This window comes from Bufo gargarizans, unplaced genomic scaffold, assembly GCF_014858855.1.
Source record: "Bufo gargarizans isolate SCDJY-AF-19 unplaced genomic scaffold, ASM1485885v1 fragScaff_scaffold_1_pilon:::fragment_2:::debris, whole genome shotgun sequence".
NCBI lineage: Eukaryota > Metazoa > Chordata > Amphibia > Anura > Bufonidae > Bufo > Bufo gargarizans.
In genome coordinates this window covers 603,205-626,378 of record NW_025334069.1, presented here as the reverse complement: position 1 = coordinate 626,378, position 23,174 = coordinate 603,205, and the positions used below count along the sequence as shown (strand labels likewise).

Genomic DNA, 23,174 nt, shown 5'->3' with positions numbered 1-23,174 from the left:
TAAATGAGGCATGGATCCCGAAGGTACTGACAGTGGGCGATACATTCGACTAAAAAAGGCCTGATGAGATGAGCTGCCTTGGGCTAAAAATGGTCCACACGCTGCTGTATTTTATCTCTGCATGCCGGATGACTTGCGTGACTTATCCACCACCAACTAGGGTTCAAGCTGCAATGTTTTAGTGCACTTTCTGCCTGCAAAACATCAATTTGTCTGGCCGCTGCTACAGCAGCGGCTGCAACAATATCTAATTTTTCAGGCACTTATATCTAATTTTTTTACACTTTGGCTGCAAAAACAAAACAAAAAAAAAGCAACATACATACATGTGTCAATTCCCCTTCGTGACCTTGTTGTGGTGAAGGGGCTTGCGTATCACAATGAAGCGACCACCTCTATGAGTGTGTTGGCAATGGCAATGTTGGCACACCCCAGATGATAAGGTCGTTGCTTCATTGTGAACAGACCAAAAGCGATCAGCTGGATAATTTTGCATAGAAAAACATAAATTTTCTTTGTGATCATCTAAGGCAGGCATCCTCAAACTGCGGCCCTCCAGCTGTTGTAAAACTACAACTCCCAAAATGCCCTGCTGTAGGCTGATACCTGTAGGCTGTTCGGGCATGCTGGGAGTTGTAGTTTTGCAACAGCTGGAGGGCCGCAGTTTGAGGATGCACGACCATAGGCTTTGAAAAAATCCCATCGCCTGCAATCTCCCAAACGTGCGCACGAGCACAGTCATCACTACACCAAGACGCATAGAGGAATAAAATTTATGTCATGAGTGTGTCAACTATTGACAACTCATTGCGGTTGTCTAAAATATATTACATACACGTCCCCTGATAGGGGACGTAACAGGGATTAAACTGATAGAAATAGTACTACTTAACACATTACTCATATCTGGTGGCACAGTACATTGCACGGCACATGCGCAGTGCCCCAAATTGGAAGTAAGAGGACCGACCAAGCATCTTTTTCCATCTCCCGGTTCCTAAAATCTATTTTTTATACACCGGCCCCTGATAGGGGACAAAACAGAGATTAAACTGTTAAGAACAGATTTTTTTTTATTAAAAAAAAAGAGGACAGCCTCTTCAGAGCTGGGGATTTTTTGGCCGCGTTACTGAACGCTCATGCACAATGGCTGTAGGCTCATGCATCCTTTTGCAGAGGTGACAAACCTGGTCAGTCAAACCAAGGTAACATCATCGACCTCATCCCATATGCGTTTTTTCTGGAGCGTGCCCTGCGAAGAGTGCTGGATCAGGCCATAGATGAGCATGAAGAGGAAGAGTTGTGGTCACCATCACCACCAGAAGCAGCCTTGGCGTCGTCGATTGCTGGACCTGCGGCAAGGCAGAGAGAGGAGTCTGAAGAAGAGGAGTCAGAGGAGGAAGGTGGCTTTGAGGAGGTGGAAGAACAGCAGGCGTCCCAGGGGGCTTTTTGTCACCTTTCGGGGACCCCTGGTGTTGTACGTGGCTGCGTGGAGGAAGAGACCTTCAATGACGTCAGTGAGGACAAGGAACAGGACATGGCTAGCTTGGTATCCAACGTTGTGCAAATGGGGAGTTTGCGGTTTTGTAAAAGGACTGTTTGCGGTTGTTTACGGTGCGTTAAACGGGGAGTTTGGTCTGTCAGAGTTTGGTCTGTCACTGTAAAGCGGGCGTAACCCTTGCACTACCTGATCGATACAACATCATACCTGATCGTATACACACACTGAATGTTTTAAAGCACGTTATTCCAAACAATTTAGGAATGTTAGGTGATTTATGGATTAAAACCTGACTTTTGCCATGGATCCCCCTCCGGCATGCCACAGTCCAGGTGTTAGTCCCCTTCAAATAACTTTTTCATCGCTATTGTGGTCAGAAAGAGTCCCTGTGGGTTTTAAAATTCACCTGCCTATTGAAGTCAATGGCGGTTCGCCCGTTCGTGAACATTTGCGAAAATTTGCGTTCGCCGTCCGCGACCAGAAAATTTTATGTTCGTGAGATCTCTACTGGAGATATGGTCTCCAGTACTGAGCACAATACTCCAAATGAGGTCTCACTAGTGCTCTGTAGAGCAGCATGAGCACCTCCCTCTTTCTACTGGTAATGCCTCTCCCTAAACACCCAAGCCTTCTTCTAGCATTTCCTGCTGCTCTATGATATTGTCTGCCTACCTTTAAGTCTTCTGAAATAATGACCTCCAAATCCCTTTCCTCAGATACTGAGGTTAGGACTGTATCACTGATTTTATATTCTGCTCTTAAGTTTTTACACCCCAGGTGCATTATCTTGCACTTATCTACATTAAATTTAGTTGCCAGATTTTTGACCATTCCTCTAGTTTTCCTTAATCCTTTTCCATTTGGTGTATCCCTCCAGGAACATCAACCCTGTTACAAATCTTTGTGTCATCAGCAAAAAGACACACCTTACCATCGAGGCTTTCTGCATTGGCTGTGGACAGGCGGCTGCGCTTGTTTGTGATAACGCCCCCCTGCCGTGCTAAACACATGTTCAGATAATACACTGGCTGCAGGACAGGCCAGCATCTCCAAGGCGTAAAGGGCAAGCTCCGGCCATGTACCTAATTTGGAGACCCAGAAATTGAAGGGGACAGACCTGTCATTCAGTACGAGTAGGCGTGTGCACATATACTGCTCCACCATGTGTGTGAAATGCTGCCTCCTGCTAAGACGTTCCATATTAGCTGGTGGTGCTGGTTGTTGTGGCGTGCTGACAGAGCTTTTCCACATTTCAGCCATGCTAATCCTGCCTTCTGAGGTGCTGGTGGTGCCCCATCTGCGTTAGCGACCTCTTCCTCCGCGTTGTGCTTCCACTGTGCCCCCGCTGTCAGGCGGGATTGCCACCAGCAGCGCATCTACTAGCGTGCACTTGTACTCGCTAATCTTATGATCATGCTCCAGTGAGGGAATTAAAAACGGTACGTTGTCCTTGTAACGGGGATCCGGCAGCGTGGCCACCCAGTAATCAGCACAAGTTAGAATGTGGTCATCTCGGCGGTCGTTGCGGAGACACTGCAGAATGTAATCGCTCATGTGTGACAGGCTGCCCAGAGGCAACGAAAAGCTGTCCTCTGTGGGAGGTGTATCGTCTGTGTCCTCTGTATCCCCCCAGCCACTCACCAGTGATGGCCATGAGCTGGTCTGGGTGCCACCCTGCTGTGAACAAGATTCCTCCTCCTCCATCTCCTTCTCCTCATCCTCCACCTCCTCATCCTCATCCTCCAGAACTGTGCCCTGGCTGGACAATTGTGTACCTGGCATTTGTGGGTGCAGGAACCCACCCTCGGAGCCACTTGGGAATGACTGGCCAGAAACCCAACAAAATGATCCCTCTTCCTCCTCCTCCTCCTCCTGTGCCACATCCTCTTCCATCATCGCCAGCAGCGTTTTTTCAAGGAAGCATAGAAGTGGGATAGTAATGCTGAGAACAGCGTTATCGGCACTGGCCATGTTGGTGGAGTCAACAAGGAGGTCAACAAGGAACACAGGTCTCGCATGGAGGCCGAGTCATTGGTGGTGAAGTGGTGCTGTTTCGCAGAGCAACTCAGCTGCATCTGAAACTCCACTATCGCCGCAGTGTGAGAACGCCGAAAGTGCGCACAGACGGCCCGCACTTTATGCAGCAGCTCTGACATATCGGGGTAATTTTTAAGGAATCTCTGCACCACCAAATTCAGCACATGCGCCAGACAAGGGATGTGCATCAAACCGGCTAGTCCCAGAGCTGGCTATGAGATTTTGCCCATTATCGCACACTACCAGGTCGGGCTTGAGGCTCACTGGCACACTACCAGGTCGGTCTGTTGTTCCACCTCATACATCAAATATTTTTTATTTTATTTGTCAGTATTTTATTTTATGTCATTTCATTATGCAGCGTCCCACTACCTGTGTGTGGGCACTGGTTAAAAGCACTTTTTATCTTAACAATTGTATTGTGCGGTATTGTATGACTTTGTATTAATGTATCTGCAAAATCCCTGTTACCAGGCAGATTAGGTGTAATTTATACATCTCACCACTATATGGGGATAAAACTTAGGTTCTATATATTCCTAGGTAAGGCCTAGTAAAGGATAGGAGACAGGGCAGTGTTGAGACAAGAGATCAGTGAGTAGGAGACTGATCCTGAGAGTGATAGAGTGCAGATCTAGCACTTCTACTCTGATGAAAGTTTAGTCCAGAAAGGGACAAGGAAAAATGACTTATCTATCCAAAGGATAAAAGCCACAAATCAGGCATCCAGGACCTTTGGGATATTTAGGTGAAGGATACCATAGCCTCCGGCAACCTCACCAAATTACACTGATATAGAAAATATCCGGCTAAGTCCAAGTCAAGCCTAAAAAGCCTAGAAACAGTGATTTTGCAGAATCAACTTTGTTGACATCAAGAGACTGTATTTTTGTACTGCTGCAACCAAAGTCATCAACAGTAAAAGTTGGGAGTTGCATCTTACCACTGTCTACCTCATTATTACCACTATTGTAACACTTGCAGATCAGGAAAATAGTGGTTTTTGGCAAAAAGTGTGTTTTTCAAACCCCAGAAAATGATGGGTGTATTTCTAGCTTAAATTGCACACTGACTAATCCAGATGTTGTATATTTCCCCAAAAATATTGATTTTCAATGTCCCAAAAGCTCAGATGCATTGCTGGTACACTGAGCTTGCATAAAATGGCTGTCGCCACCACCCACCTAACTAACAGACGGATACAAGTTATTTTTTTTTTGTCAATGGGCTCAGGGCAGGGTAAAAAGATTGTGCCCTGCACCCACACAACTTTTTGTATGTAGATCGCTGAGTTAGATTCTCTCCTATTCTCTCCCTGAAATCACCAGTCCAGCAGCATCCTCTCCCTACACTTGTAACAGCAGAGTGACGTGCAGCGCTACGTGACTCAAGCTTATATAGAGCCTGGCTCACTCCTGAAATGATCGGTCTTCCGGGTGGGTTTTGGAGATTTTTATGGATTTTGGGTAGAAAGTAAAACCTAAATATGGACGGATGTGCAGTTTTTAGAAAGTATCTCAGTTTTTTGTCGATGATTCCCCCAGCATATTCTGAGTCTATTAGATCAAATAAAGATTTCTTGAAGGGTTTTGTTGGATCTTCTTTTAATGGTCTGTAGTAGTCACAGTCTGACAGAATTCTTAGGGATTCTGCCAGGTAATAATCCGAATTCATAACTACTACCCCTCCTCCTTTGTCCGCACTCTTTATAACAATTACTTTATTAGCCTTAAGGCTTTTTAGTGCTTTCTGTTCATTTGGGTCTAGGTTTTTTCATTTTTTTGGGGGGTAGGGAACAGAGGGACCTTTTTTGCTGTCTCCTTTTTGTTCAGTGAGTGCAGTCATTAAATCTTCCAGCACTATATTATAGAAGCATTCTATGTGGGCTCCTCTGCTCTCTAAGGGCTAAAAATAAGATTTACCCTTAAGACCGCATTGAATGGGTGGACAACTCTGGGTGGAAGGTTCTATTTTGTCTTCCACTCTAGTTTGTACATGGATCTTTCCTGCAAAATGCCTTTTGAGGGTGAGTTTTCTTATAAATTGATTTAGATCAACAAAAAATTAAAATGGATCTATTGTATCCGTGGGGCAGAAGGAGAGACCTCTACTCAGTAGTGCTATCTCGTTATGTTGTAAAACGTGCTTGGATAGATTAAATATGCCTATAGATGACTTGGGGATGATGAATGGATTATGTGGGACTGCTCTCCATGTTCCGGCGCATAAAAGAACATCAAAATTTGATAGAGAACATATCAAATTGGATCATGGACATCACGGGGACGTGCAATATGGTGGAGCAGTATGTATGCACACGCCTACACGTATTGAATGATGGGTCTGCCCCCTTCAACTTCTGGGTCTCCAAAGTGGGCACATAGCCTGAGCTTGCCCTTTACACCTTGGAGGTGCTGCACTGCCCTGCAGCCAGTGTATTGTCTTAACGTGTGTTTAGCACAACTGGAGGGGGTTATCACAGGTTTTTGGGGTGTACCCTAATTTAAAAAAATATAAATACATTTAAAACCCCAAAACTGTGTAGGCTACCTCCTCCGCCACTTCCACCTACACCGCCACATTCACCGCCTCCTCAACCCCCTACTCCATATGGACCTCATCCTCCTAGATCAATATTATTATTTTTTATTTTTACATATTTTATGTTATTTAAAGTCATTTCCCTATCCACATTTGTTTGCAGAGCACTTACCATGCTCTTAACCACATTTTGCTGTCATTTTCAGCCCTCTAGCCCTTTCAATGACATTTTTACAGCCATTTTAGTGCTCAAAAGTTCGGGTCCCCATTGACTTCAATGGGATTCGGGTTCGGGGTCAAGTTCGGTTCCAAACTCGAACTTTTTTGTGAAGTTCGGCCTAACCCGTTGAACCCGAACATCTAGGTGTCCGCTCAACTCTACATACAATGTGATTTACTGAATTTGAAAACAAATTCTGTCTCTCAGAGTGGAAATGCACCTACAATGTGAATTTCAGACCCCTCCATGATATCTAAGTGGGAGAACTTGCAAAATCGCAGGGTGTTCAAATACTTCTGTTCCTCACTATATATAAAAATACTATATACATATTGATGCATAAACAAAAACCATAGTTGACACAGCTTTTTATTCCTTAAATTTCTGTGGAATCTTTTTATATAATCTAATATTATACATTGAATTAGAGAGTAGACAAAATATTCAGCTGTCTCTACACAACACTTTGCCCTGTGTTTTTCCAGTTCAAAATTTTAACTTAGACTTGGCAAGTTAGGCATCAGATTAAAATACAGCTAAGTCTGAATTTTCAGCAGAAAATGACTTATTGTGGAGTAATAATTCATCTACATTTGATTTCTCACCCAAAAATACTGAAATATTTTGCATATTTCAATATTTTATTGCCAAAAACAATAAAGCCTCATATACATGACCAAACTTTCTGCACAAAGTCTGTATGGAAGCACAAGGAGTTCCTACAATTCCATAATAGAGAAAGAAAGGCTTTATGTGTGCTACTATAATGTACCACCATCAGAAGCTATAATATCCTATAGAAACAAAAATCCTAGATGAGAATGCATCTTTAATATGGCATGCGGTGGAGCATGCCACATTTTTTTCTTATAAAGTTCTTGTGAATCCTCAGAAAAAAATGTTTTGTGTGACTTTGTATAAAGTCAATTTCTATGGGCACCATATTATAAAGTTGTACTACACAGATCTGTGATATAGTCAAGTGTATGAAGTCTAAAAGATGTGTCTATTGCTCTTTTTTTCTTGTTGCAATGATACAGGAAGTGATCTAAACCACTTTTGTAGATGTTATATCATATGACATTTAAGGTGGTTGTACCATCTGAGACATTAAGGGCAAATTGTTAGGATATGCCCCTAATGTCTGATAGATGTGAGTCCTACCTCTAGATTCTGCACCTATACTTACAATGGAACCAGCAAAGTCCATGAGGGCACACCTGGCATGCACGCGCCCCATAGAAATGAATGGAGTGGAAGCTACACTTGTGCGGTGTGCATCCCATTCATTTCAATGGGACTTCTGAAAATAACCAAGTGTCCTACTCGGCTATTTTCACTGCTCCGATAAGAATGAATGGAAGGCAGACGTGCATGTGCAGTGCGCCCTCCGGGACTTTGCCAGCTCCGTATATGTGTGGGTCCCATAGGTGGTACCGGCACCTATCACACATTAGCGGTATATCCTAGCAATATGCCTCAATGTCTGAGATGAAACAACCCCCTTTAAGCACACAAATTCTCCTGTGGTTAACTGTATGGTAGAGAATGAGTAGAATAAGCCACGGCACTCCAAATGGATCCAATTAATTTCTTTATTACACCTTGTGCAGCAACGTTTCAACCTAATGGTCTTTATCAAGCAGCTTGATAAAGACCATTAGGTTGAAACGTTGCTGCACAAGGTGTAATAAAGAAATCAATTGGATCCATTTGGAGTGCCGTGGCTTATTCTACTCATTCTCTGGCTACTACGAGAATCCTAGGACCAGGATTCAACGCTACAGGCACCACCACGTATTGAAATCATTGCAATAACAGTAAGTAGTGCTGGCCTATTTGCTAACTGTATGGTACTCACCAACAGGGTGCCATTACCTTTTTCCCAGAGATATAATCCCCTTCTCCTATCTTCTCTAATGGAGAATAATTATTTCATTTCACCATCAGAAAAATGTTTATAGTATATACACTACTTACAAAAAGTTAGGGATATTTGGCTTGTGGGTGAAGTTTCAGGATGCACCTAAAATGTACTTTAACCTTTACAGGTGAACTTAATGTGACCTTCTCTAAACCTTTGAATGCACATGTCCAACTGTTTAGTGTTTCAATACTTTTTGCCCAACTTGGTGTTCTCTAACAAGGAGCTTAACGGCATAATTCACAATAGGTTTGATCAATGAATCGCCCAATAAGTTTCCTGGTTCAATTAGAATTGGTAAATAAACAGTCCTCCTCATAATACTGTTCACATTTTGACATCATGAGACCAAGATGACACCTAACAATTGATCAACAGTACCTTTCCATTGCAAGGCTTCAAGCAGGATGTTTTCAGATGGAAGTGGCCTGACTGAAGAGTGTCATCAGCAGGTTGAAACAGATACAGAGAGACTGGTAGAGTCACAGAAAGGCATAGAAGTGGATGGTCTTTGGCCACATCCCACACTGATTGTGAACAATGCCCTGTGGAACCAGATGATGAATCCCACACAACTCCAGGCACCTAAGTGTCATGTCAGACAATTTGAATCCATTTATATCAGTGTGGACTACATGGTAGATGACCTGCAAGGGTACCTGACCACACTTACAGGCAAAGGTGTCATTGTCTTGCATGGGCCAGGCAGCATTTACGCTGGACTAGGGACCAGTGGGTGTCAGTGCTGTTCACTGATGAAAGTCAATTCACGCTGAGCAGAAATTATGGCCGCCAATGATGTTGGAGATGTCAAGGAGAAAGCTTTGCATCAGCCACTGGTGAGCCTTTGGTGTTGTTGTTACAGTGTGGGCAGATATGTCTAGTCAATACAGAACTGCCCTAAACTTTATGAACGGAACAGTGACAAGCACATGCTATTTGAATAACATCATTAATCCAGTCATTGTGCCTCCGCATGAACAACACAGACATAATTTCATGTTCATGGATGAAAATGCGCCAGCTCATCAAGGACGCATCATTAGGGACTAGCTGCTGGAGACTGGGGTACCTGCACCTTCTTCAGACCTGAATCCTATTGAAAAAATATGCGATCAGCTGAGTAGCCATGTAGAGGCTTATAACTCTGTACCCCAGAACCTCAATGACCTGAGGGCTGCCCTTCAAGAAGAGTGGGATGCCATGCCTCAGCAGACAATAAGTCAACTTGTGAACAACATGAAACGTTGTTCTCAAGTTGTAATTGATGCTCAAGGCCACATGACAAGTCTTTGAGACATTGACATTTTCTGTGGGAGTATACCCACCACTGTTGTTGGCCTTTGTTTCAATAAATTGAGATGAGGAAATCACCATTGCATGCTTCAACTTAAATGCACTACTTTCATGATATAATGAAGCGTGAACTTTTTACGTTTTCCATAAATTTTACCTGAAAACCAAATATCCATAACTTTTTATCCTAGTAGTGTATTTCTACTTCTACTAGGATCCAGAGCACCTCTAAAATAACTAAGTACATGTGCTTTTATCAGTGTTTTGAGTCTGTGACCTGCTATGACAATATTTTCTCTGCTTTCTGCACATGCTAAATGGGGTTATCCGACACAAAGTATTATTAAGCAATGAATAGGACATTTCAAATGAAATATAAAAATATTGTTAAATTTTTTAAGTATACTACCTTTTCCTGTCTATTAGTACTCCTTTCTATTTTTCCTGCCGTTTCTGGTCCACCTTCTTCTGCATTAAGTGGTGGACGTACCCATTAGCTTTCCTGCTCTCTTTTTCCTGACGCAAAGACTTGTAGTGAAACAGGTAAAGCAACCAAGCAACCCAGATGTCTTTCATTCATTTGTCCCTTCCGCTAAACAAATATAAAAACATAGCTATATCTCTATGAAGATAGTGGAGAAGGACATTGTGTTTGTGTGTTGTGTACAATAGTGTGGTCACTAGGACTGTGTGAGAGACTATTTTCTATGAAGGGGAGGAAGAGATTAGCAAGAGATGCTGCCAATGCTCTCCTGAGAAAGGTAGGCATGCTGCTGCCTTGTGGGTGCTGCTGCTCACCCACAGAAAAGTGAATAGACTAAAGCTGCAGTGTGGGGAGTAAAGAAGCTAAAAAATAAATAAAAAAAATACTGTGGCTAAGACCTTTTGCACACATTGATATAGTTAAAATATTGATGTGCATTACTCCATATATTTTTCTTTGTTTTAACTCATGAAACAATTGCTTTAAGTCCCATTCACTTGACTGTATTTTTGCTCCTCATCCAATCCGCATTTTTTGCAGATCAGATACAGACTCATTAATTTCAATAGGGCTGCAAAAAATGTGGACAGCAAACCATGTGCTGTCCGCATTCATATGTCCATTCCTTAGCCCCACAAAAAAGATGAAACATGTCCAAATAGGCATTGGTACAATGGGTCTGCAAAAAAATGGATGTCACACGGATGTCATCCATATATTTTGTGGATCTGCGTTTGGTGGACCACAAAATATATACGGTCATGTGAATGCTCCCTTAAGGAGAGGACTAGTTCACCTTTTGAAAATGTGTGGAAAGTACATATGCTTTGACTCTATCTAAAATCGTCCAAATTTTGAAATGTACTTTTCAATATAGATAATTCACTATATTGATGTATGTAGTACATGTGCCAAATGTCAAATTACTGCTTATCTAAGGCAAAGGATGTACGTAAGAGTAATATGAAAAATATACATAATTTAATACAAAAACACTGAAAGTGTGTTTTTGTGAGCTGTTACAGAGTTTTGGACTCACAACCCAATTTAATCCAGATTTAAAAAAATAGAAAGCACATAAAATATTTTACTTGTCTATTTTCAATACAACCTACGTAACTGGAGTCTAATGGAAATAAAAATTGTTTCCTGGAGAGTCTGGCTGAGTCTTATGTGCTCACAAAAGACTAATCTAAATAATGAATAGTCAAAAATTCCAAAACAAAGTTAGACTTAAGAAGCAACAAAGCTAAGATTTCAAAAACACATTTTATTAAATACAGCTTTAGTGTTAACTTGAACCCTTGCAATGCCTTTACCTGTCTTTTGCTACATCACTTATCTTAGGCCTGCTGTGAAGTGGCATAGCATGCATTGCCAGCACCCAGGTCAAGCCAACAACACTATAAAACATATTCATAAAAGGGTTATCCAATTTAGCAATTTTATGTTATTATGATTGGTAGAGATCTGACCATTTGGACCCTCAATGATTCTGAGAACATAGAGGCAGAGGTGCCAACTATAGTTGGCTTTGCAGTTCACCCAGTGGTCGTTTCCCGGGAAACTTTGCAAGTTCGCGATTCGACGAACATGCAAACATATGGCGATATTCGCACCCACCATATTCTTTTACATTGTGAAGAACTTTGACCCGTGACACATCCATCAGGTGGTACAGGACAGCCAATTGAGACGTTTCAGCACATGGACATACCTCCTACCTTATAAATAAACCTGATCTGGCCGCCATTTTACATTCAGTCTTTTGCCAGTGTAGGGAGAGGTTGCTGTGTGCAGCAGGGACAGACTGTTAGGGACACCAAACACTAGCTAATAGGGCCACAAAAGTCCTTTTAAGGACTGGTATAGGTGTACTATCGATAGGTGTAACATACTGAGGGGTGTAATATACTTATAATATACTTTCTAAAATAGAAAGTATATTATAGTGCAATTGTATTGTGCAGCAGTTGTGTGCGGTTCTGCTGCGATACTGCAGCCACACAGAGTGCCAAAACGCTATTGGAACAAATAATTTCTACTGGTGTGATTTACCAGTTGCCCCCCCAAAAAACTGATTGATACAGGGGTGTTATATACCAATAATATACTTTCTATATATAGTGCATTTAGGTAGTGCAGCTTTTGTCTGCGGTTTTGCTGCGTTACCACATCTACACATAGAGTGACAAACTCTATTGGAACCAATCATTTCTACTGGTGTGATTTACCAGTTGCCCCTCCCAAAAAACTGATTGAAGCAGGGGTGTTATATACCAATAATTTACTTTCGATATAGTGCATTTAGGTAGTGCAGCATTTGTCTGCGGTTTTGCTGTGTTACCGCATCTACACAGAGTGAAAAACACTATTTGAAGAAATAATTTCTACAGGTGTGATTTACCTGTTGTCCCCCCCAAAAAAACTGATTGAAGCAGGGATTTTATATACCAATAATATACTTTCTATATAGTGCATTTAGGTAGTGCAGCATTTGTTTGCGGTTTTGCTGCGTTACCGCATCTACACAGAGTGACAAACTCTATTGGAACCAACAATTTCTACTGGTACTAAAGGACTTTCAGCGCAGAAGGAGGGATCGTGACCGATAAGTGCACTCGCCTATCTCACAACAGTGTGGACTAACTCACATTTCTAAAAATGAATGAGGCATGGATCTCGGAGGAATTCAACACATGTGACGAGTCGACCATGTTTGATTGAATTTCCTCATGACAGCCCACAAATATCCACCACCACCCAGAACAAATCACAGTCCCTGTCTTAGGTAAATACAGCGGCATAAAAGGCCTTTTATGTCCACTGAATGCCTAATTTTTGTGTCATGTCCCTCCAGCCACAGAATGCAACAAAGTTGTGTGCTGTCAGGTGAATGCCTATTGGCTAATTTTTGGGGCCTGTACTGGCAGACAGTTACATATTTATCCTATGACCGCCTAATGTCCCTCCAGCCACAGAATCCTACAAAGTTGTGTGCTGTCAGGTGAATGCCTATTATGGCTATTTGGAGCCTGTACTGGAGTGGCAAGTTCTCACAACAATACTTAGTGCACCAATCACTAATATCTCATGAGACCTTATAAAATGGGAAGTTGTGTGTACCGCGGAAAATAAAAATCGCATCATTAGGGATTTTCGCAGTGGCGCTTTTTTTTAAACACTCGATCTGCATATACAGCGATTGTTATAACATGCATGTGAAATGTAATCAAATACACGGCTTTAATGTCAAGTTACTTACAGTGAGAAGTTCTTCCTCAGCATTGCGAAAATTGTTGCCCACCATCTTTTCTGATCGCATCCAACTTCGGTCTGGTGGAAACCAGTTGCTGTAGTAGGCTGCACCTATTTTGCGCATGCGCATACACCAAAATTAAACAAAATAATGAATGGAGATCGCAAATTCGAATAATACATCTGGTATGTCACTGCCCGTGTTGTGGGACTATTTGTACACTTCTAGTAATTATTTGGTGGCTGTAAATATGACCTGAAGGTTTTTCAGGTCCGCCTGCCTTTCAAGTCTATGGGGCCCGCAGTGAACACACGGTTCGCGAACATTTGAGCGCAAACGCGCATTCGCGTTCGTGAACCGTCCCGGTTAATGTTCTTCCATCAAAAGTGGCAACAGCATTCTACCTGCAGGGGACTTCAATACAGCAACATGCAAGTGTTGTGGTTCTCTGCAACACAATTAGCTGTAATGGTTGCCAAGTTGTAGAGCTTCTTGAAGAGCAAGTAGACTTACAGTAGGTCCCTGTTGCCATCATAACTAGGCAGTTGCCTTTCTGGAGTCTATGAAAGTATGATGACACCTGCAGGACTTATAAAAGTGGCAATATTGCTTGTCACTCATCTTTACCAGAGTTCAAATAAATGAACAGAAATTTAAAAGACCTAATAAAAAGGAATAAAAGGAGCAGAATTAAGTATTCCTTTGCTGGGACCAGCAAACCACAGTTGGTCAACATAATAAATCAAGCTACAAATGACATGGAAGCCCCAAAACAGACTGCAAGACTCTACTGGGATGAAGGGGGAGTTTCCTCTGATGTATGAAAAATCCTTTGCTGAAAGTAGTTAACCCACTGATATAAAAACAAAATCCTACTGCTCCAGCATCTGTGGGGCAACACACCTGTGGGACCAACGGCATTTGAAAAATGTAGACTTACAAGATGAAGTCAAGGGGGAACCATTTGGATGTGTCGACCAAAAGATAGCCAGGCTTGTGTTCTGTGTTGACTCATCAGTGCATGCATGTCTAGTGATTTTGTAGGCCACAGGCCTGAACTAACCTCACAACTATTCTTAGCCACACAGTGTGTGGCCCAGGCCACTCAATCTGTGGCAACACTGTGCTCATCTTGCCAGCACCAGTCAGTGAATGATTCATTGAATGGCGATGGCCGGATGCACTCAGTAGCCACTTGCTACTGTGCAGTGAATGGCATTGTTAGCAACTAAGAGTGCCCTGGTGGTCTGGTGCCCACCTGCACATGGGCACCAGGGACAGCTTCTACCCCCACCTTCACCCCCAACACTAGACGTCACTGCCTTTTTACTTTAAAATTGTGTTCACTAGACTTCTAATTTGTTTGGTTTGGTTTTAAATATAGAAATTTCAATAAAATGGGATGTGTGTTAGGCCCCTTTCACACGAGCGAGTATTCTGAGCGGGTGCAATGCGTGATGAGAACGCATTGCGCCCGCACGGAATCCAGACCCATTAATTTCAATGGGGCTATGTACATGTGCAATTGTTTTCACGCATCACTTGTGCGTTGTGTAAAAATTTCAGTATGTTCTATATTCTGCGATTTTCATGCAACGCTGGCCCCATAGAAGTGAATGGAGCTGCATGAAAATCGAATCGCATCCACTAGCAAGTGCGGATGCGATGTGTTTTTCATGGATTGTTTCTAAGAGATGTTGTTTGTATACCTACTGAGCAAGATCACAGACAAATCTGAATGACTTTGTTTGCGAAATTGTGCATTTTTCACTGAACACATTCGCAACACATCCGGACCTAATCCGCACACGCTCATCTGCAAGGGACCTTAGGAATGAATGACATGAAGGTTTTACATGCAACAAAGTTTTTAAGCATTTCCACAAAAATGTATAATTTTATTGAATCCAAAACGTTTGTTATTCATCCTTCACAAATCAATGAAAAAGTAATCCTCCATTTTATAGGTCTGAATCCAGAGAAGTCATCTACCCCCGAAAAGGGCTAATTTTGCGTTTTTAAAAAGGTGTTTGTTACCACCAGCTACCACCCAAAGCCATATATGTTGCTGTAACTTTGACATTACTAATGTTGTCTTGGTGTTAAAGAGCTTGTAAGTGGTTGGATACAGTCTTATAAGACCATGGAATGTCATAAGAAACTTTTCAGGGCAATGGGGGCACATTCAATTCTGGATTCAGACCGAATTAATCTGACAGCAGAATTGGCCAAATCGGACCTGAAACAAATTTTAGGAAATTTGCTTAAATACAGTATAATTTCATATTCTACCAATACTACAGAAATTCAAATGTAATTGTTATAGACAATATGTTATTTTGCACCAGTTCATAGTATAATAAAGCTCCATGGCCCAATATTATGACTTTTAAAATGCCTAAATTTATGTGGGGAGTGGCAGGTTAAGGTTGGTGGCATGGCAGAGATGGGACCATCAGCTCTTGCAAAATCACTAACATTTATGACAGTTTTCCGGGCTTGAATGACAATTGAAATCTACTCCAGTCAGAGGCTGGAGTAGATTTCAGTCTAGGTGCACAGACTGCCAGAGGATACACCAAATCTGATGAAGCAGACACATCTTCTGGCAGAGCAGGGGATATCAAAAACTGGTGTAAAAGGCCAGTCAGTCATAAATGACCCCCAATGTTTCTAACAAAGTGTCCACATTTTCATTTTTAGGGCTGTGTGTTAACTAATAGAGGCAGACATGGGATCTTATAAAGGAAGCCATGATGCAGTGCCAGATTCATTGTATAAACAGCACCCAATTGATCCATTGACTTATAACAGGGTCAGCAAGAATAACAATGTACACTCAATTATTTTTGCTAGTGTTAAGCAAATCAAAGCATGCAAAAGTGGAATTCAATCTGACGTTTATGAAAAATTTGACTAATCCAAATTTACTCGCAATTCGTGGTAATGAATAATTTTTTCCCTAAAATGGCACCTATACGTGTTACAAAGTGAAAGTAAGAAGCCCTGGAATGTGAGATCACCCATAATGCCGTGCAGACATCCAATCTGCAGGTAGTCAGCCTCTGTGATGTAAAGTGCTAGGGAAAGGGTTACTAAAAGCTTTTAATTGTGGAATATTAGGTAGGGAGAGTGCAGAGACAGTGTAGGGAGATTGTAGGGAGAGTTTTTACACACTGTAGGGAGAGCATAGGAAGAGCATAGGGGGACTGCAGGGACAGTGCAGGGACTGTAATCTGAAGCATAAGGGATCCATAGGAGACAGTGCAGTTTGAATCGATCCCTGTGTAGGGCACAGAGCTATCAAATTAAAATGTTCTCCTTGTTTACTAGATAAGCATTTCTATCAGGTCTTGATTCTCAAATTGAGGTGAATAAGCTGTGTAATTTTACTGTTATTGGGGTATCCACCTTGTTAAATAGATAAGCAATTCTATTACTCCTTAATTCTCAAACTAGGGTTAATAAGCTGTCTACTGCTACTGTTATTGTGGTGCCCACCTTGTTTATTACATAAGCAATGCCTATTACACCTTGATTCTCAAATTGGGGTGAATAAGCTGTCTAAATCTACTGTTGTTGGGTTGTCCATCTGCCTGTCACAGTAACTGTTTTACTACCAGACAGTAAGATATACGCTCCCTGTAAGCTGGGATATAGCAGCATGACAATTTAATTGGAAACAAAGCAAATTTCTTAAAAACAAAATCAGCAAATTTTCCGAATTGAATTTTTGAAAAATTAGATCATCCCTAATTTTGGCCCTTTAAGGGCGACATAACCCCTAATGGAGGCTCTGAATGGAAATGTGAACCGTACCTTATTGTGCAAATTGTAGAATATTTCTGTGCATATGTTTATCATAGTCAATGCAACAGAAAGTTATTTTATGTCATGATAAGATGCAACAAAAAATGTGACACAGTGCCATATTGCGGTGCCCTGGTATTTTGCAGTGATTTTCTATGGCATCTCCTTTTGAACCATAGATCAATTAATGCCTCAGGACAATGCCTTATTTATGGCCAAACAGCCAGTCATTATTTAGGAGCACCTTTTTGGTGTGACAACCCTGCTGATACCTGACTTAATATCCACAACTACCCCGTAGATTTATGAATTGGGAATCATACATTTACTGCATCATACTGAACTGGAAGGATCTCTCTACCAATCTTTAGTTCACATTTCCATTATTCTTTTGGTTGTATGATTTGTGCCACTATACTCTTTTAGTGGTTCTTAAGTAAAATTCACCCCTAATTCAAATAGCAATGTAAATAACACTTGATAAAGAGAATCAGTTGCTAGTGAATTTATTTCATGGCACTCTACAGAAATAGCATAAATACAGGTGATGTGACAGTCCTAGAATATGGGTCGTCCTCAGACATGGATTGCAATTGTAGACCATAAGATAATGAAGAGCAGCCCTGGGCAGAGCGGTATCCACCGCTATTGTGAAACTGTGAGTCTGTGCTTATAGCTTAAAGTCACCGCTATTGTGAAACAGTGATTATATTTAGCTTATATTCAGACCTTTGAGTATCAATCCACACTGTTAACTCTCCTGCAGCATCCCACCATATGTTTCTGGATACATCTGGAAGATGATCACACAAACAAGTAAATAGGGGATACTTATGGCTAAACACACATCTACCAACATTCCTTCTAATTATCTAATCTACTTCAGTTGGATAATTATTGGCTTGGGGGCCATTACTGTGAGTCTACAAACCCAGTGATATGACAGGGCATGTGTGGCCAGAATGAACTAGCTCTGACTTTAAATTCTCCTTTGTACATTATTGTTACTCAGGCCGCCCAATGTCAGGTCTTAGAGGTTTAATATAGTGTAAATGCTCTATTTGTTTTTTTTTACAATCGTTTGATATTTACAGTGTATTTGATCATATACATTAGAAAGTGGAATTGGAAAAGACTAAAATGTGGGTAAAAATGTAATGGATCAGATGTGTGACTGTAGTAGACCTCTCATAATGAGGACATTAATCACCTTTGACTAAACGGCATTCTGTTAATTTGATGGGGATCCTTGATCCTGTTCAGTGGTGCTTTTCTGTACTGTAATGAGATTAACCTATTATATGCTCTGGGTGATTGCATCACATCTTAAGGAGAAATACAAATCCCTCTTAATTGTGACATGAAGGGTCTGATTGACATGGGGCACCCTCTCGTTGTTTAAGCTGCATGGAGTTATAAATGTTCCAGAGCAGCAGGCTGCAGAGCGAAACTTTTAGTTGAAAGGAAGAAGAGGGTTCAGGCAACAGCAGTCCTTGAAAACCTTTCATGTTCATTAGAGGAATTGCTACAATGCACATACAATGAAAGCTGATCAGCAGAGCAAGGAAATCAGTGGAACCACATTTCCAGTTATTGACTGTTATCAGAGGAATAGCTTCAAGGGCTTGACTGGTTTATATATATAGGAAATCATCAATTTTTCTAATGTATATGTATTTAAAATTTTTCTCACATACCTTTATTATATCAGTGCAATAGGCCCCTACTACATAATCAAAACTCTGCTGCTAACTAAATGGTAGGGGTCACATGACTAACACCATAGTTAGTCCTTATCAGTTAGCTCATGGATATATTACACAGGATTGATCCATGGGCTCTGCCATTCTACTCTGCAGACAGAAGCTATTGCACTGGTATAAAAACAGTATGTCAGCAGAATTTTAGATGCATGTATATTAAAAAAAAGTGAACAAATTAACCTAAATATTAATCCGAATACCCCTTTATATCTTCTGGGCTGTGATGCAAAAATCTGAATTAGTACCCCCAACTTTAGATTCTATTTTACATGGATAATAGTCACAGTGATAACATACCACAACGAAAAATAACACAGCAATGTCCCAGTACAGCGATAAAAAGCACAATTCCAATTCAAGTTGTGTCCTCTCACAGGCCTTAGATCAGACCTGTTTCTGGCTGTAAGGTAACTGACTGCAGCAGAAGCCCTCCTCTACAGCTATGTCTATAGCAGAAGATCAAACAAGCACATGTTATGTCCCATTAAATTCCATCCTCTTGTCCATCTATAAAATGGCAGGGACCAGGAGATCCTTAAACCTCTGCTCGCTGCTTGATTTCTATTGGTATGTCACTAGCATGTGTGTGTGACTGGAGAGGCATTTTGCAATAATTATGGAGATCAAATATGGATTGAAAACAAAAAAATAAAAAATAGATTGGCCTTTTCAGCTTCACAGATTATATTTCAATCATGAAGTTGTCCTGGAAGAATGTCCTGGAAACTTGCTCATGAAGTATGGTAGCTTGGCAGTCTTGTCCAAACACAACAAAAGGGTGGGAGCCATTGCTATATTTCTTAAAAATGTCATTTTTTGCAAAATTCTTACTTCAATCCTTCATATTCAGTTACACTGTTAGCTATGAAGCAGAATGTTCTTTCCTGGCATCTTTTTTTTTTTTTACATATAACATTTTATATTTTATTAATACAAACTGGAGTTTTGCTAACAGTGGCTAACCACTGGATAACATTAGGCAAAATTGATTTCCAATTTTTTTTTTTAACCACTTCAGCCCCGCTAGCTGAAACCCCCTTCATGACCAGAGCACTTTTTACACTTCGGCACTACACTACTTTTACCGTTTATTGCTCGGTCATGCAACTTACCACCCAAATGACCTTTACCTCCTTTTCTTCTCACTAATAGAGCTTTCATTTGGTGGTATTTCATTGCTGCTGACATTTTAACTTTTTTTGTTATTAATCGAAATTTAACGTTTTTTTTGCAAAAAAATGACTTTTTTCATTTTCAGCTGTAAAATTTTGCAAACAAAAACAACATCCATATATAAATTTTTCGCTAAATTTATTGTTCTACATGTCTTTGATAAAAAAAAAATGTTTGGGCAAAAAAAAAAAATGGTTTGGGTAAAAGTTATAGTGTTTACAAACTATGGTACAAAAATGTGAATTTCCGCTTTTTGAAGCAGCTCTGACTTTCTGAGCACCTGTCATGATTCCTGAGGTTCTACAATGCCCAGACAGTAGAAAAACCCCACAAATGACCCCATTTCGGAAAGTAGACACCCTAAGGTATTCGCTGATGGGCATAGTGAGTTCATAGAACTTTTTATTTTTTGTCACAAGTAAGCGGAAAATGATGATTTTTTTATATATTTTTTTTTTCTTACAAAGTCTCATATTCCAATAACTTGCGACAAAAAATAAAAAATTCTAGGAACTCGCCATGCCCCTCACAGAATACCTTGGGGTGTCTTCTTTCCAAAATGGGGTCACTTGTGGGGTAGTTATACTGCCCTGGCAATTTAGGGGCCCAAATGTGTGAGAAGAACTTTGCAATCAAAATGTGTAAAAAATGGCCTGCGAAATCCGAAAGGTGCTCTTTGGAATGTGTGCCCCTTTGCCCACCTAGGCTGCAATAAAGTGTCACACATCTGGTATCGCCGTACTCAGGAGAAGTTGGGGAATGTGTTTTGGGGTGTCATTTTACATATACCCATGCTGGGTGAGAGAAATATCTTGGCAAAAGACAACTTTTCCAATTTTTTTATACAAAGTTGGCATTTGACCAAGATATTTCTCTCACCCAGCATGGTTATATGTAAAATGACACCCCAAAACACATTCCCCAACTTCTCCTGAGTACGGCGATACCAGATGTGTGACACTTTTTTGCAGCCTAGATGCGCAAAGGTTCCCAAATTCCTTTTAGGAGGGCATTTTTAGACATTTGGATCCCAGACTTCTTCTCACGCTTTAGGGCCCCTAACATGCCAGGGCAGTATAAATACCCCACATGTGACCCCATTTTGGAAAGAAGACACCCCAAGGTATTCCGTGAGGGGCATGGCGAGTTCCTAGAATTTTTTTTTTTTTTGGCACAAGTTAGCAGAAATTGTTTTTTTTTGTATTTTCTCACAAAGGCTCCCTTTCCGCTAACTTGGGACAAAAATTTCAATCTTTCATGGACTTAATATGCCCCTCACGGAATACCTTGGGGTGTCTTCTTTCCAAAATGGGGTCACATGTGGGGTATTTATACTGCCCTGGCATTTTAGGGGCCCTAAAGCGTGAGAAGAAGTCTGGAATATAAATGTCTATAAATGTTTACGCATTTGGATTCCGTGAGGGGTATGGTGAGTTCATGTGAGATTTTATTTTTTGACACAAGTTAGTGGAATATGAGACTTTGTAAGAAAAAACAAAAACAAAAACAAACAAAAAATTTCCGCTGTCGGCTCCATTCAGACGTCCGCATGTGTTTTGCGGATCCGATCCATGTATCCGTAGATCCGTAAAAAATCATATGGACGTCTGAATGGAGCCTTACCAGGGGGGTGATCAATGACAGGGGGGTGATCAGGGAGTCTATATGGGGTGATCACCCCCCTGTCATTGATCACCCCCCTGTCATTGATCACCCCCCTGGTAAGGCTCCATTCAGACGTCCATATGATTTTTTACGGATCTACGGATACATGGATCGGAACCGCAAAACACATGCGGACGTCTGAATGGAGCCTTACAGGGGGGTGATCAATGACAGAGAGGTGATCACCCATATAGACTCCCTGATCACCCCCCTTTAAGGCTCCATTCAGACGTCCGTATGATTTTTTACGGATCCACGGATACATGGATCGGATCCGCAAAACACATGCGGACGTCTGAATGGAGCCTTACGGGGGGGGTGATCAATGACAGAGGGGTGATCACCCATATAGACTCCCTGATCACCCCCCTGTAAGGCTCCATTCAGACGTCCGTATGATTTTTTACGGATCCACGGATACATGGATCGGATCCGCAAAACACATACGGACGTCTGAATGGAGCCTTACAGGGGGGGTGATCAATGACAGAGGGGTGATCACCCATATAGACTCCCTGATCACCCCCCTGTAAGGCTCCATTCAGACGTCCGTATGATTTTTTACGGATCCACGGATACATGGATCGGATCCGCAAAACACATGCGGACGTCTGAATGGAGCCTTACAGGGGGGGGGTGATCAATGACAGGGGGGTGATCAGGGAGTCTATATGGGGTGATCAACCCCCTGTAAGGCTCCATTCAGACGTCCACATGTGTTTTGCGGATCCGATCCATGTATCAGTGGATCCGTAAAAATCATGCGGACGTCTGAATGGAGCCTTACAGGGGAGTGATCAATGACAGAGGGGTGATCAATGACAGGGAAGTGATCAGGAAGTCTATATGCGTGATCACCCCCTTGTCATTGATCACCCCCCTGTAAGGCTCCATTCAGAGGTCCGTATGTGTTTTGCGGATCCGATCCATGTATCCGTGGATCCGTAAAAAATCATACGGACGTCTGAATGGAGCCTTACAGGGGGGTGATCAATGACAGAGGGGTGATCAATGACAGGGAAGTGATCAGGAAGTCTATATGCGTGATCACCCACTTGTCATTGATCACCCCCCTGTAAGGCTCCATTCAGACGTCCGTATGCGTTTTGCGGATCCGATCCATGTATCCGTGGATCCGTAAAAATCATACGGACGTCTGAATGGATTCTTACAGGGGGGTGATCAATGACAGAGGGGTGATTAGGGAGTCTATATGGGGTGATCAGTGGTTCATAAAGGGTGACGGGGGGGGGTGTAGTGTAGTGTGGTGTTTGGTGCTACTTTACACAGCTACCTGTGTCCTCTGGTGGTCGATCCTAACAAAAGGGACCACCAGAGGACCAGGTAGCAGGTATATTAGACGCTGTTATCAAAACAGGAGATCCACTCGCTTACCTTCCGTTCCTGTGAGCGCGCGCGCCTGTGTGCGCGCGTTCACAGGAAATCCCGGCCCTCGCAAGATGACGCATATATGCGTGACTCTGCGCAGAGCTGCCACCTC

At 41.8% G+C, this 23,174-nt stretch overlaps 1 pseudogene; it reads right to left on the bottom strand.

The window, feature by feature from the left end:
- Positions 1–912: 912 nt before the first annotated feature.
- LOC122922332 lies at positions 913–1,092 on the bottom strand (annotated as a pseudogene).
- Positions 1,093–23,174: the final 22,082 nt, after the last annotated feature.